We start from the raw sequence: 17,250 nt of genomic DNA, 5'->3' as shown, positions 1-17,250 counted from the left end.
AAATGGCCAGTGGGTACCTACAAAGGTATTCAACATCAGTAATCATCAGGGAAATGCAAATCAAAACCGCAATGAGATATTACCTCAGACTTATTAGAATGGCTATCAATAACAAGGCAAAAAATAACAAGTATTGGTGAGGATGTAGAGAAAAGGGAACCCTTGTGCACAGTTGGTGGGAATGTAAATAGGCACAGCCACCATGGAAAACGGTATAGAAGTTCTTAAAAAAGGTAAAAATGGAACCAGCATATGATCCAGTATTCCCACTTCTGGATCTATATCCAAAGGAAATGGTATCAATATCTTGAAGAGATACCTGCACTGCTTTGTGCATTGCAGCATTATTTACAATATGCAAGATTTGGAAACAACTGAAATGTCCATCTATTGACGAATGGATAAAGAAGATGTGATATATATAAGTGGAATATTATTTAGCTTCAAAAAGAATGGAATCCCTGGTATGATACAATGTGGATGGACTATGATGGTATTATGCTAAGCAAAATAAATCAGACACAGAATGACAAATACCTTATGAGCTCACTTAAATGTGGAATCTAAAAACAGGGGCAAAAACACAAAACTGAGCTCATAAATAAACAGAACAGATTGGTGGTTGCCAGAGGCAGGGGTTGGGGGAGAAAATGGTTGAAGGGGGTCAAAAGATACAAACTTTGAGTTAAAAATAAATAAATGGGATGTAAGGTATAGCATGGTAACTGTAGTTAATAATGCCAAATGGCATATTTGAAAGCTACTCAAAGAGTAGATCTTAAACTTTCTCATCATGAGAAAATAAAATTTGTGACTATGTATGATGACTGATGTTAACTAGACTCATTGTGATCATTTTGCAATATTTACATATATTGAATCGTTGTGTTGTACATCTGGAACTAAAACAATATGTTAATCATTCCTTAATTAAAAAATAGGACATAATATTACCCTGTTGACAATTAGCAGGGTACTCAATGAAGCAGCTTTAGAACTCCTAATTTGTTGCATAGTTTTTCTGTCAGCAGATAAGTAAACCCACTGACTTTATTCTGTAATCTCTGATTTTGTATGTCCCACTTTCTATTGGAACTCTGGTTGCAAAATAGAATATTTATCAACTGAAATATTAACTCATTATGAAATCACTCTTCTGATGAAAGCTCACAGATCTATGTATTTATATAGTTGTAAAGCATCTTCAAGCCTGCCAACTTCTCCCTTCTCCCTAACAAAGGGATTTGTGTGAGAGAAAATAAACACTTTTCTGTGCTCTAATGCACTTGACTAATATAAACTTAAAGAATCTCAACCTCTTTGTTTTACTAGTGGTTCTTGTGCCAAAAAATCTAAGGGAGGTTTGCCCTCTGAATATGCACTGATTCTCATTCCATATTCCTTTTTAAAAATCTTTTTCCTCTCCTGTTAGTTCTACTCGAGTGGTATACTAATAAATGCCATCTGTGAGAGGGTATCAGTGCTCAAATAGTGCGAGATATGTAATTGTACCTTGCAGTTTTAGTACTCCCTCCAAATATCTTCAGGAACACCATAAACCTTCTAAATGCTATGTTGCCCTATCAGGACACTATGCAAAAATGGGCATATATCCTAAGGCTCCCAGAAACACCCTGGCAGATCACTGTGTGTCCTTCGTATGATCTTCCCCCTTTTAATGTTCTGCCCACTGTCTTCTTTCTTGGATGAAATGCTCCTTATCTCTGCCCTCTGGGACTTTGCTTTCCCTTTCCTCTGCTGCCTCCTGGTGTGGAATTTGCTTTGATGGAGTCAATGTGTTTCATCTTCCAGGATCACACTGTGCCAACCCTTCTCACAAAAGGCACTTAATTAGTCCCTCCACTTGGAGGTGCATTATCTATGTTCACCTTCTTCTGAGGTGGTCCTTGATGACTTATCACTTTCCAGTCTTTCAAAAGTTGTGCTTTGCTGATAAGACAGAGCAGAGGACATGTGGTTTATGAGGCAGTAAGTCAACCCACAGTCCATCAGGAATGATTCTGTGTACTTAGGAAGATCACACCTTAAAAAGTGAACACAAATTCCTTGTTCCAGTTTGTCTTCCAGAAAGTAGGGGAGAAACTTTTGTTGACATCTTAATTTCTATCAATTCTAAATCAGTGCTTTATTTTTCTTGAGCATTTGTGGGGGTGGAGCAAGAGAAGAATAAAGGAGCTAAATTGACAGCTTCATTGAAGGCTTCTCCAAGAAGCTGGCCAAAAAATAAAATAAAATCCAGGCTTCTCTCTGTAGGGAATATGTCTGTGAAATGCATGAAAAGGATCCATGTATTTTATCCAAACAGCAGGTGCCTCTGTTTCTTTCCAGAAATGGTTTCACGTTGTAAAGCTGAGCTCTTTGATCTCCTCCATTCTGTTTATCCTTCACTCTGACTTATGGCAAACCAACTTCAGTTCTGGTGTGTACAAGAAGGGCTCTATGTCAGAAAAAACCTCCACGAGAACTCTAGTGACCCTAGGGACAAACAACCTGTTCTAAACACCATAGTTTTCCGTGGTTGTTAGAAGAAATTGAATGCGTGATAGCGTAAAGGGAAAGCGACTTGAAGGGGAGAAGTTATGAATTTTTTTCCTGTTTCGTATGTTCAGAATGTTTATGTCTTGAATAAGTAATTTCTCCAACCTGCACATGAATTGAAATAAATGCGTTAATTTAACAATACTTTGAAAGACTATTATGCATTTAACCCTATTCAAGGTGCGTTTAATCTATATTTAAACAATGATCCCTGTCTTCGTAAAACTAACCTGTTAGTAGAAGAAACACACGGTAGCTAAAGACCTAATAAAGAAGTAAATTTTATAGGATACTAGAAATTAACGATTGGTTTTTTAAAAACATAGGTTGGCTAAATGGGAATTGGGAGTGTTGGGATAGGCATATGGGTATGTAGTAAAAAATAAAGTAGTCAGGACAACCTTATGAGGAACTGACATTTGAGCAAAGACCTTATGGAGGTAGATTTAGCCAAATGTTTATCTGCTAGAAGAGTATTCTAAGCAAAGGGAAGAGCTAGAGTACAAGCCCTTAGGCTGGGATGGGTCGCTTGGCATGACTGAGGTACAGCAAAGCAGCTGGCGTCCCTAGCATGGATGAAGCGGAATGAATAGGGGTGAGAATAGTAATAGAAGTTAAATGGCAGGGAGGGTCACATCATGTAGATGACTGTAGGCTGTTTCAGAACATCAGCTCTTACTACTTCTGAAATAGAAAATTATGGCCGGTAGTCTCCACTTATAAACTGGTAAAAGTGAGTCATATCTTTCAGTGTCCCTTGGTAGATTTGTATGCTTTTTGTTGTGGTTTATGTCCTTACTCTCATGCAATTACCAAATGCCTCCTCATCTCGGTTTCTTGACTCCATGCCCATTACATGCAGGCTAATACCTTAAAGAGAAAAGTCACATAGGATACTGGACTTATTTCAGTGTATTCCTCCTTTATCTGAGATCTTGGTCTCCCAAGTCCTGGCTTCGCTGATAATTCTTTGGTGCTTTCAGAAATTACATATGTATATATATATACATAATATACATGTATGTATATATAGTGTGTGTTGTATATATATCATTTTATATAATATATAAAGTATAAATATTTATATAATAAATTATATATTTTTAATCTAGTTTTTCTAGTTATTTTCAAAGAAAGAATTGTTTTGATACAAGGTGATGGGTTACAGCTGAAGGCAAAGGTTTCTCTAGAGAAAGTGGAGGGTCTAGTTAGATTTGCTCATTATGCTGACTGCTGATGCTTTGTTATGAACGTGCAATCACATGATTCGTCTGGCCATCCCATGTGTCTGACATATTTTGTAGTTAAACATGAAGTTCTCAACTAAATCTTAAAAATACCTAATGGTTAGAAAATTCCTTATCTCTAGGAAAAGTGGGACTCAAGCACCTTTCATGTTTCATCTAATTGTAAGATTTAGTGGTTTCAAGGTTCTAAAATACTAATTGTACCAAGTTTTCTATTGAACTTCTGAAATTTATTCTTATTTGTTTAAGATATAAAATATTTGTCATTAAACGTTCTTTTGAATAAAAATGTTACATGATGTATATTTACTATATTAGTTTCCATTCTTTAATGGAAACCAGGAAGATGTTTAACACATAATGGAATTTCATATGTGGAAGTGTATTCCAAATATACACCATCATAAGAATAATCTGAATGCCTTTACATAATAGATTCCTGAGGTCACACCATTAAAATGGATTAGAATTTCCAGGACAGAGTTATTGGGTTACAACGGATTAACAAACCTACTGCATAAATCTTATGATCAGGGAACTTCAGAACGTAGAATGTGTGTATGATTGAATGAAATGCTGTATCCATATAGAAGCCCTGTGTGAGACAGCTGGTGTTTGGGAGATATTTACCAGGCAAGACTAATTGAAGTTGCTCTATGAATGTACACATAAATGAAAGAAAGTCATATATAGTAACTTTCTATTCATCCATCCTATCCTTAAGTTACTGTAGGCAGTTCAAAAACAGTGTGACCAAATTATTTCAAGCACTTGTAGAAATTCTATCAATAAGCTATGCAGTAATTTTTGCTTTAGGTAGTAGATGCACAAGAACTAGTATTTGTCAATGTCTGCATTAAATCTCTTTTTTAAATTCACCATATATAATTAAATGCCTACTATATACCTGCCTTGGTGACAGACAGTAAGGATAGAATGATAAGCAAAATAGATAAGGTTATTTGCCTCAAGCAACTTGCACTCAATCAGTTAACACTATTCCAAAACGTCAATTTGAACTCATATTGTTTATTTGAACACTGTCTCTACCATAAAATAAATGTTTTCCTCATAAGCATACTTTTTGCCAGCTTGCGCCATTGGGATCTCTTTCATTTGGCCAGTGTCTCTTTGACATGCCACCATTCTTTTGTTATTTGAGGACTTCCTTGTTTTCTGGCAGTACAGCATGCCCTAGTCTCAACTTGTTTATTCCTTGCCCCTCTTCTAAAATCAGCCATTTCTCTAGGACTTCTACTTCACTTAATTGGAGAATAGGATTAGAAACCAGGATCTAAGTGTTAGGTAGGCTCTCTGCTATGCGAATATCATTGTTTCTAGGGTCTCTCAGCTAACAGAGCAGGGAAATATATGTGCACATACTGTCTCCAATGGACAGACAAACAGAATCTGAGTCCACTTTTCTAAAGTTTACTACTTTCAAAGGATCCGCTCCAACCACCTGGAATCCTAATTAAGGTCACCAAGTCCCTTTTTGTTACCCCAACCCAAAGACATAACACGTGAACAGAAGGCCTAAACATGTGAGAGAAAGTGCAGGTGTGAAGTCCTCTTTACACACAGAGGAAGGAGCTACGTACTCTCCCAATCCTCGGATAAGCCTGCAAGAATGTGTACTGCATTAATAGAAAACATACACTTTTGAATCTCAGTGTTTTCTTCAGGAGAAAAGGAACTATTATTTCTGGAAAGAATGCTATGCACCAGGGCTACCTCCCTAGATTCCCCACATGACCTACCTCACACAGAGAAGGTGGAGAAGACAAAGGTGAACAGCTCAGGAGATTGATTATCTTGTTTGATCTTTCTCCTGGTTCACATAGGTTCAACTGAGGAATTCTTTCATCTGTTGAGTGAGGCGCTTGATGGGGGTAAGACAGATGGCCCAGGGCAAAGTAGACACAGGACATTCAGTGTTCTGCCTAAAGGCTCTAAAGTAGTTCAAGCAAAGTTGGAGACGATTTGAGAACAATTTGATCTAATAAACCCAGAAATATGGGGAGGGAGAAAGGTCATCAGAGTGCTTACAGATTCTAAGATGAGGAAGTTTTCCAAGGAAGTGGCCTAGAAAGGGGTGAGAGAATCAAAGCAAGAAAAAGAAGAGTCTGGGGAACTATAATTAGACACAGACATTACCCCTTGGGAATTTTCTCTCCTAGGAGCACATCTGACTCAATTGAGTTATTCATTTTTTAAAAATTTTAACCTTTTATTATCAGATAATTATAGTTTTAAATGAGGTTTTAAATGTTTATAAATTTACCCTCTATAATAATACATTATAATTCCTACATACAATCATGCTATTTCTAGTATCCAAACTATCTAGGAAATTGTTTTATTTTTATGTCATCTTAGAGCTATTTTCTTCAATTAGAATGTGTATACATTAAGAGTCAAAATAAAATTGTTAGAACAAGTTAATAGATGCACAATTTCTGTCTTTTATACTTTCAAGTATTTGCACCTAAAAAAAATCTTCCTATTTTTCCCAAGTCTTCTGTGTGAAGAAGTTATTACTGTCTGATTAAATTAATTCATAGGTATTTTGTCTTCTGCAAAATGATAACTCTGGAGTAAAAGGTAATTTACAAAATGTCATAACATAAAATCTACCTTATGAAATTTAGTATCACATGGAATATAGAGATGGAAAGAGAGAGGGAGGGAGGAAGAAGATGAAAGAGCTTGTTTCAAGTGGTAATGGATGAGCCCTTCACACCAAGCCTGCTACTTCAATTTAGAAATCCCCAAAATAAAGCTGGCTTGAAAATGGTGAACTGAATAATCATTAAGTTCTCCTATCTAATACTCTGAAATCAATGATGTTTAGGAGAGTGTTTTAGAAATCGAAGACAGAGTCAAGTTTATGGAGGACAATAAAAGCAGAAAAATGGATCATGGAATTCCATGCAGGCAGGTAATGTTAATGATCTGGAAAATCAAAGAAGCCATAACCCTTAAAATTGAAGGCAGCCTTGTAATCATATCTTCTAGCTGTATATAGGTGGAAGAATATGGCCACCAAATGGATCCTATCCATAAAGAAGTCAAAGACAGACATGCTTAGATCATCTCATGTGGGGAGATATATACCAATATCTAAATTACAAAGTTGAATATTGTGCTTATTGGAAAATCAGATTCATTTATACTCTAGGTAATAGTTTGCCTTACTCTTCAAGTGGTCACAAGGCTATACTTGCCTTAAAGCAAATCATCTTATCAGATGAAAGATAAATTATCAAGTGCCATAAAGAAAATTCCTTAGGTTCTTCTGGCAAAAAGTTCAAATAATTAACAAGACAGGAGAACTAGTCTGGTTCAAATAGCTCAATAGGAACATGTAAAGCAAAATACATTTAGAAAGCCTTTATAAAAACTCTCAGGAGGGAAAAACTCCCAAACTCAGTCTATGAAGCCACTATTATACTCTGATACCAAAACCAGACAAAGACACTACCAAAAAAATAAAATTACAGGCCAGTATCTTTGATGAACACAGACACAAAAATTCTCAACAAAGTATTAGCAGACTCCAGTAACACATAAAAAAGACCATACACTGTGATCAAGTTGGATTCATCCCAGGACACAAGGATGGTTCAACATATGCAAATCAATCAATGTGATACACCACATCAACAAAAGAAAACACAAAAACCACTTGATCATCTCAATAGATGCAGAAAAAGCATTTGATAAAATTCAACACCCATTTATGGTAAAAACTCTTACCAGAGAGGGTATAGAGGGAATGTATCTCAACATAATAAAAGCTATTTATGACAAACCCACAGCCAACATAGTAACAGTGAAAAGTTGAAAGCCTTCCCACTAAAATCTGGAACAAGACAAGGATGCCCACTCTTACCACTTCACTTCAACATAGTATTGAAAGTCCTAGCCATAGGAATCACAAAATAAAAAGAAATAATTCGTGATATTGAGCATTTTTTCATGTGTCTATTGGCCAATTGTATGTCTCCATTGGAGAATTGCTTGTTTAGGTCTTCTGCCCATTTTTGGATTGGGTTGTTTGTTTTTTTATTAAGCTTTATGAGCTGTTTATATATTTTGGAAATTAAATCTTTGTCAGTCACTAATTATCAGAGAAATGCAAATCAAAACTACAATGAGGTATTGCCTCACACCAGTCAGAATGGGCATCATTCAAAAGTCCACAAACAATAAATGCTGGAGAGGGTGTGGAGAAAAGGGAACCCTCCTACACTGTTGTTTGTAGGATGTAGTTTGGTGTAGCCACTGTGGAAACCAGTATGGACATTCCTCAAAAGACTAAAAATAGACTCACCGTATGATCCAGTAATCCCACTCCTGGGCATATATCTAGAAGGAACTCTAATTCGAAAAGATATATGCACCCCAGTGTTCATAGCAGCACTATGTATAATAGCCAAAACATGGAAACAACCTAAATATCCATTGACAGATGACTGGATAAAGAAGTTGTGGTATATTTATACAATGGAATACTACTCAGTCATAAAAAGAATAAAATAATGCCATTTGCAGCAACATGGATGGACCTAGAGATCGTCATTCTAAGTGAAGTAAGCCAGAAAGAGAAATACCATATGATATCACTCATATGTGGGATCTAAAAAGAAAAAAAAAAGGACGCTATGAACTCATCTATAAAATAGACTTGCAGACATAGTAACAATCTTTTGGTTACCGGGGAAAGGGGGTGGGAAGGGATAAATTTGGGAGTTTGAGATTTGCAAATGTTAACCACTGTATGTAAAAATAGGTTGAAAAACCCCCACAGGTTTCTTCTGTATAGCACAGGGAACTGTATTCAATGTCTTGTAATAAACTTTAATGAAAAATGAACATGAAAAAAAATGCAATTCTTGAGTTACAGAAGAAAAAAACATAAAACCTACTGCGCATTCTGATACACCAGTCTGTCTCCACTTGTCTAATGGGAAATGAAAAGAAGCAATCCACTGATGCAAGTTTAAAATCAGACGTCTGTCACATGCTCAGTTTCACTTTATCAGTTTAAGTATGAGAAACCCAGTAAAATTACTTGATAGCAGTTGTTTCCTACATTTTCTGGGATCTGTGAAGTGGTTTAACTCAGGATGGGAAATTTTACTCACCAGAACAAAAAAGAAATGCAAAGAAAATGATGCAAATAGCTTCGATCCATGATGAGAAGAAAGGCATTTTATCAAATCTGTGGATGAAAACTTCAGAATGGTTTATAACTCACGAACAGGGAAAAATCCTGATTTTTCTATAAAGAGAAAAATAATCCACACTCCACACATGATGAATTTCTTATTGGTAAAGGGACGGTTCCAGCCCCCTGGATTCCTAATTTAGGTGAACCTTTTCTTTTTCTTCTCTAAACCCTCAGATTCAGTAAGATGTAACAGGTGACCTGAAAGTTCCAAGATAGGTGAGAGAAAGCCTTGGATCAAGTCCTGTTTGTACAGGCAAGAAGGGGCTGCCTACTTCCCCAGCCCTTTCCATCAGCTCATAAGGAACCTGGTACATTTAAGGAAAATGAGCATTTGGGGCAGCCCTCACAGCACTGCTGCACCCTCACTGGGGCTCACTCCCTAGTCCTCACCTGAACTCCCTGACACAGGGAGACCATGGAGAGTGAGGCCACCGCCTCTGGAAACTGGAACTATGTGCTTCACCTTCCTCCTCAATCTTCCTTCTAACTAAGTTGCTCTTATTGGTAGTGGGGAAAGAGAAGGGCCAGGACAGACAAAACAGAGCCATATTCTGTGTCGTTGCAGGGGGCTGTCAAGTAGATCAGAGGGATGCTTCACAAATACTTCTCAACAGATCTTCCCTCAGGTGGAGGCTTGGGGACAACTTGATCTGATGAATCCAAAATTAGGGAAGAGAGCTGGTAAAAAAATTTTTCTAAGATAGAGAAGATAGAGATTCTAAGATAGAGAAGATAGTTGAAAGCTTTCCAAGCAACTGAGTTGGAAAGGAACAAGAGAATTAAAGCAAGAAAAGAAGAGTTTGGTGAACTGTCATTAGATATGTACTAGACCCTTGGTAGCTTTCAATACCAGAAATGAATGGTCTTCAATTGAAACTTTCTTTTCTTTTTCAATTTTTTTCTTTATTTTCTTTCTTTGTTTCCTTTCCTTTCCTTTCTTTTCTTTCTTTCCCTTTTCTTTCTTTCCCCTTTCTTTCTTTCTTTTTTTTCTTTCTTTCCTTCTTTCTTTCTTTCCTTTCTTTCTTTCTTTCCTCTCTTTCTTTTACTTTGAGACAATTGTAGATCTACAATTGTAAGAAGTAAGACAGAGCAGTCCATTTTAACCGCTTTCCCCTAATAGTTTACATACATCGCGAAAGACTGTTATTGTACAATTTGACAACCAGTACTTGACATTAGCTAAGACCTCTTTAGGAGTCTCACCACTAAGACTGTGGAACAAGTGTTTGTCGTTGAGGCCTGGGCAGTGGTATGTTTTGAAATTTCCAGACCAGTCAGGACCAGTCAGCTTTGGGCAAGCCTGGGCCAGAGCTCAGGCTGTGAATTTTCTGGGGTAGAAGAAAAATAGAAGCTGGGGAGTTAAGTTGAGAGCAGATGAAGCGATGACCTAAATTTGATGTTCAATAATTTTATCTTTAACTTAGGTAATTGAAGACACTGGAGGCTTTTCAAGTAAGCGAGATATTTGATCAGAGTTACCTTCTTCCTTATTAACTAATCTGCTTCACAGTCTGAATCATTGGAAAGAGCTTTGGCAGTTGAGAGATAGGGTCCAAACTCTATCTGCCCTTTACTAATTTTGACTCAATATTTAGACTTGCTAATATATACTTTCTTATTTTAAATATGAGAGTAAGAATTCCTAACTCCTTTGCTTGTCTTAAATGTTACAGGTAAAATCCTTAAACTGTCCTCATTTAAACTGTGTAGTTGGCAAACATTTGTCACTCTGATCCTACCTGCTCCTTTTTCACAGTGAAGAAACCCAGTATTTAGAAAGAAACATTTAAGTTATAGCCCAGTGGTAGAGCGCATGCTTAGCATGCATCAGGTCCTGGGTTCAATCTCCAGTACTCCATTAAAAAAAAAAATTTAAGATGAATACTTTTCCAGGCCAATTTAACCAAAGGACCCACAAGTAGTAAAGTGACTGTTATGCTCTTTGAATTATTGATTTAGACATCATCAGAGATGCTTGTAATAGACCATTTCTTTTGGGGCAGGATATTTTAGGGAAAAACAAACTGAAGCCTAGAGGTGAAGTTACGTGAAAGCTCTTTATATATTCCATACACTTATATATATTTATTGACAGAGATTAAGAGCAGGAGAGATAATCTCTGACTCACAATTGGCTTCTAAATTTAACAGAAAAGGAAATGTTAGGTGTGTAGATTTTTTTAATACAACTTCACGAAGAAAAAAAAATGTATATCTTATTCAAATTATGTCAGAGATGGTGGTAAGAAGGAACACACTATGAATTTGAGAAGCAGACATTTTAAAAGACAAAGTCTAGGAACTTAGAGCAGTCTTGATCTTTCCTAAGTCATTATTACCATTAAGTGGGGGGCAAAGAAACTCACCACTCTGGGCAATAATAGAGATGAGCTACTTAACTTAAGCATGTAAAGACACCAGCTAAGATTAATACTGGACCCTCCCCTAGGTGAGTGACTAGTACAGTTTTTTTTTTTTAAGAGGCCACATACGTTTAAAAACTGAATTATTTAAGTCCAAATTTCCTAAATGTTCAAAAGTGATTGGATTCTTCTAATAAGTGTCATACCACAGGAGAGACCAAAGGGGTTTGATAACAAAACCAGGAGATAAAAGTACTGGGCTAGAAACAAGGACAATTCTTTGTAAACCATGTTTCTAGAGGTTGGAGTGTCATGCTTGAATTCTTTCTCATGGGAAGGGAAGTGCGTGTTGAATAGAGAATGTGCATACTTGCAGACAGAACATGATTATAAAGTTGAGTAACCACTAACTGCCAGGAAATTTCTTTTTTATTAATTTACTTTTCATAATAAAATGCATATATTTAAAGTGTACAATATGATGATTTCTATACATATTTACATAGTAAAATGATTATTACAGTCAGGCTAATTAATGTATCATCTCCTCACCTAGTTATCATTTTTTGTATGTGATGAGTACACCTGAAATCTACTTTTAGAAAATTTCTAGTATTCAGTATTATTAAATATAATCATAATGCCATACATTAACTCTCTAAACTTATTCATCCAACATAGCTGTAACTTTGTGCCCTTTGATCATGTGCCCTCCCATTTTCCTCACTTCCCCACCCCTAGTAACAACCATTCTACTCGCTGCTTCTATGTATTCAACTTTTTTAGATTCCACATATTAGTGAGATCATGCAGGGTTTTTTCTTTCTGTGTCTGGCTTATTTCACTTAGCATAATGTACTCCAAGTTTACCCATGTTGTTTCAAATGGCAGGCTCTCCTTCTATTTAAGGCTGAATTATGTATGTATATAATATATATAAATGTATGTATTTCACAATTTATTTACCCATTCACCCATCAACTGACACTTAGGTTGTTTCCATATCTTGGCTATTGTGAATGCTGCAGTGGCTGTGGGAACACAGATATCTCTTGAAGGTACTGATTTTATTTCCTTTGGGTATATACTCAGAAATGGGATTGCTGGGTCATTTGGTGGTTCTCTTTTTAGTTTTTTGAAGAACCTCCATACTGTTTTCCATAGTGGTTGTGCTAACTTAGATTCCCACCAACAGAGAGCAAGGTTCCCTTTTCTTCACATCCTCTCTAACACTTCATAACTTTTGTGTTTTTGAAAATAGCCAACTAAAAAGGAAAAAGGTGATACCTCATTATGGCTTTGATTTGTATTTCCCTAATGATTAGTGATGCTGGGCACTTTTTCATATACTTATCGGCTATTTGTATGTATTCCTTGGAAAAACGTCTAGTATTCAGTTAGTTCTTTTGCTTTTTTTTTTTAAATTGAGGTGTTTGACTTTTTGGCTATTGAATTGTATGTGTTCCTTATACATTTTGGATACACATAACCCCCTTATCAGATATGTGGTTTGCAAATATCTTCTTCCATTCTGTAAGTTATCTTTTTTCTTTTGCTGTGCAGAGCCTTTTTAGTTTGACGTAGTTCAGCTTTTGGTTTTTGCTTTTGTTGTCTGTGCATTTAGTGTCGTACACAAGAAGTCATTGCCAAGAGTGGTGTTAAGGAGCTTATTCCCTATATTCTCTTCTATGAGTTTCATGCTTTCAGATCTTACATTTATGTCTTTAACCTATTTGCGTTATTGTGTGCATGGTGTAAGATAAGGGCCCAATTTCATTTTTTTGCATTGTGATTATCCAGTTTTGCCAACATCATTTATTGAACAGACTATCCTTTACCTTTTGTTGAAGATCAGTTGACTGTATATATGATTGTATATGTGAGTTTATTTCTAGGCTCTCTGTTCTGTTCCATTAGGGTATGGTTCTGTTTTCATAGTAGTTCCATACCATTTTGATCACTATAGCTTTGTAATATAGTTTGAAACCAGGAAGTATGAGATCTTCAGTTTTGATATTTTCTGAAATTGCTTTGGCTTTGTGAGGTCTTTTGTGGTTCCATACAAATTTTAGGATTTTTTTTCTATTTCTGTGCAAAGTGCCATAGGAATTTTAGTAGGGATTGCACTGAACCTATAGATGACTTTGGGTAGTGTGGGTGGTTTAACAATATAAATTCTTCTGATCAGTGAACACAGGATATCTTTCCATTTATTTGTGTCTTCTTCAGTTTCTTTCATCAGACTTTTATGGCCTTCATTGTATATATCTTTTGCCTTCTTGGTTAAATTTATATTTAAATATTTTATTGCCTTGATGCTATTGTAAGTGGGACTGCTTTCTTAATTTCTCTTTCAAATAGTTCATATTGTATATAAATGCTACTAACTTTCTATGTTGATTTTGTATTCTGCAAATTTACTGAATTTGTTCTAAAACATTTTTGGTGGAATATTTAGGGTTTTATACATAAAAGGTCATGTCATCTGCCAACTGAAGCAATTTTATGCAATGTATTGTAATGGTGCATTTATGAAATCTACATTTGTCTAAATCGAAAAATTTTACAGCACAAAAAGTAAATCCTGATGTATGTAAACTAAAACATTATTTGGGAGGTTGGAGGATACCTAGGTAGAATGCAGATGGTAACAAATTAATCTAAAATGATCTAACTGTGCTACATGTATATGAAATAACCTAAAGGAAGGGGGTAGGGAAGTGAGGTGCTGACCTAAGTAACTTTAGTCATAAGTGGAGTCCAAGAGAAAAGGCAGAAAGTACTCCACATAAGCATTGTACGCTAGTGATAAAGTTATTTTTTTTCCCCAAAAGTGTGCAGGTTAACAATTCTGATACTACCATACCTGAAGACTCATTCTGTTGTACATTTTCTTTGGTGAGTTTTGTGTCAAATTTTTCAATTTAATGAGTTTAAAATTTTACCATTTTCTACTTCCAAATCAATTAGTATTAACTTACTGGATATTTGTAAATCGATGATTTTATAAAGATATTTTCTACAATCAAAGCAGAGATTAAAAAGTTAAAAAATAAGAAAATAACATAGTTTATGGAAAAAGTACTCACATCTGTTTGCAGTAGAAATTCTTGTAAATTGCCTATTTATTGCAATTAATAAGAGGATTTTTGTGGCATTAGTAAAAAAAAAATCAACCTAAAATGAGCCAACTATTTAAAATGTTTTATTTGAAAAAAAACTGTAATATGCTATTTTTAATAACCTCATACTCTGCTTGACAATATAATTTTTTGTGTGTAAATTTTTAAATGAGCCGTCCTGCTACTGGGGAAGAGAATGTCTTGCACGTATTTACTAAAATAAGAAAAATATATTAGCATTCTGTCCTACTTTTGGGGTTCTAGCTAACACCTCACAGCTTACCTTAGTCTGAAATTGAGGGACAGCTTTGAGCTTCAAAGGCAGATAAGTTGTCAGCAGAGGGATTCATGAGTCCACTTCTTAGGTAAAGCCTTGACTTTAGTAGATTCAGGGCTGGCAAACAACAAGTTAGATGGTCAAGCATTGCCAGAATTAGAACACATCACCCCTCCTTACATTTTGCATTTCACAATTGTGGAATCTGGGCCTCTAAGGGAAAAAGAATTTAGTTAAAATTCTTGAGTTAGAGATGAACAAAGACCTAACACCTACTGCCCATTCTGCCCACCAGTCTGTTTTAGCTTCTCGAATGTGGGAAATGAGGAAAAGCAATCCACTGATGTAATTATTAAAAAAGGCATTTGGAACTGTTTCAGTTTACTAGCTTAAGGATTACAAACTTCATAAAACAGCCTTCTCTTTTTTCAAAATAACAGGAGTTACTTCCTTCATTCTCTAGGATATGTGGTATTTTGCCCAAGACTGAAATTGACTGGCCAGAGTAAAAAAAGGAAATGCCAAGCCAATGATGAAAATAGCTTTGATCCATGGTGAGAAGAGGGACATTTTTTCCAGGCTGTGGAAGATACCTGTAGGAGTGTTTGTAACAATGGTACACACCACATTAGATGGAAAGAAACCAGAGCCAGGTTCTCGAAATTTCCTCCCTTCTAAAGGAATTGCTCCAACCTCCTAGAGGACTATACCTTTTTTCCTTCCCCTAACCCTACAATTCAATAGAACCTAAGTCATTATTGGAAGGCTTCCCCAGAGATGTTTAAGAAGGTCCAGGAAAATAACTGTCAACAAACTGGAAAGCAGCCCTCCTGGCCACGGTACACACCAGGACTGCCACCCTAGAACCCCAACAAGTGACCTGACCTGCCTGACAGGGAGAAACTGGGGAGTGGTGGTGGTGGCTCTGAGACAGTGGCTGTCTTGTTCACCTTCCCTCCTCAGCCATCTCCTTCCTGCTCAGTCTGTTTCATTGGTTGGCTGGTGAGGAGTTTGACTGGGGTGAGCATGATGGGCAGGGCAGATAAGACTCAGAGGTATGCTGTGTCCTCCCTAGGAGCTGTAAAGGAGGTCATGAGAGATGCTTCGCAAGTAATTGTCAATTAATCTTCCCTCAGCAGGAGGCCTGGGGGACAACTTGATCTGATGTACCCAGAAGTATGGAGAAGGGTCAGAGATCCTAAAATGGAAAAGGCAGGTGAAAGCTTTCCAAGCAAGTGAGTTCAAAACGGTAGAGAGAATCAAGCAGGAAAAAGAAGAGTCTGGGAATGATAATCAGATAATTCAGGGCCTGCACCCTAAAGATTAAAAAAAAACTACAGGCATATTAGAATTCCGTGGGAAATTTTCTAGAGCATGAACGCAGTATCCTGCAATCAATAGTGTGAACTGGTAGGTAGAGGAGGCCTGGGCAGTGGGACTTTGTAAAAGCTCCCGGAGGAGTCCCCTGTGCAGCCAGGTTTTGGAGAAGCTTGTCTTGGGGATGGGATGCGAGTATATATATTTCTAATTGAGATACACTGACATGCAACATAGAGTAAATTTAAGGTGTACAACATGATGATTTGATAGTTTATATATTGCAGTGATACCATTGTATTTTTTATTATTTTTTAAAGCTATTTATGTATTTATTTTATAATATCATTTTTAAGTTGAAGTATAGTTGATATACAATACTACATGTTATGGATATACAATATAGTGATTCACAATTTTTAAAGATTATACTCTATTTATAGTTATTATAAAATACTGGCTGTATTCCCCATTAGGTACAATACATCCTTGTAGCTCATTTTACCCCTGATCCTTTGTACCTCCTAATCCTCCGCCTCCATCTTGCCCCTCCCCCTTCCCTCTCCCCACTGGTAACCAGCAGTTCCTTTTCTACATCTGTGAGTCTGTTTCTTTTCTGTTATATTCACTAGTTTGTTGCATTTTTTTAGATTCCACAGGTAAGTGATGTCTTATAGTATTTATCGTTCTCTCTCTGACCTATTTCACTTAGCATAATGCTAAGACCATCCATGCTGTACTTACCTAAAACCTTGGTCATGTCACTTAATTCTTTTTTTCTGTTAGTAAGAACACTGAAGTTCATAATACAGAATTGTTGACTATAATCACTACCCTGTGCATTAGCTCTCCAGATCTGATTTTTTTGGAACAGGAGAGAGTGAAAGCTGGGGAGTAAATCTGGCAGTGAATGGGACATTGCCTTAAGTTACATGGTTCCAACTACATTACGTGGGACATGGTAAAAATTTGTGCTTTACATCAGAGATGCTTGAGGGACACTTTGGAGATATTTGAGGCTCTTTTTCAAAGGCAGAGATTCATTCATTGTTAGCTTCTCCCTAATTAAATCATCTCCTCAGTCAGACTCAGTGGAAAGATCACTGGCAGGTGAAGGATGGAGTACAAA

General features: G+C 36.4%; 1 long non-coding RNA gene across 1 annotated transcript in view; it reads right to left on the bottom strand.

The window, feature by feature from the left end:
• The window catches only part of LOC140691554 (uncharacterized), a 181,487-nt gene extending 166,273 nt beyond the window's left edge, over positions 1 to 15,214 (bottom strand). The window contains exon 1 of the long non-coding RNA XR_012067283.1: positions 14,811 to 15,214. This is a non-coding gene — a long non-coding RNA (uncharacterized lncRNA). The remainder of the gene's footprint in view (positions 1 to 14,810) is intronic.
• Positions 15,215 to 17,250: the final 2,036 nt, after the last annotated feature.

Source organism: Vicugna pacos, chromosome 3 (assembly GCF_048564905.1).
Source record: "Vicugna pacos chromosome 3, VicPac4, whole genome shotgun sequence".
Classification (NCBI taxonomy): domain Eukaryota; kingdom Metazoa; phylum Chordata; class Mammalia; order Artiodactyla; family Camelidae; genus Vicugna; species Vicugna pacos.
Note: the sequence above shows the minus strand (reverse complement) of the source record. Positions and strands in the feature narration are given on the sequence as shown.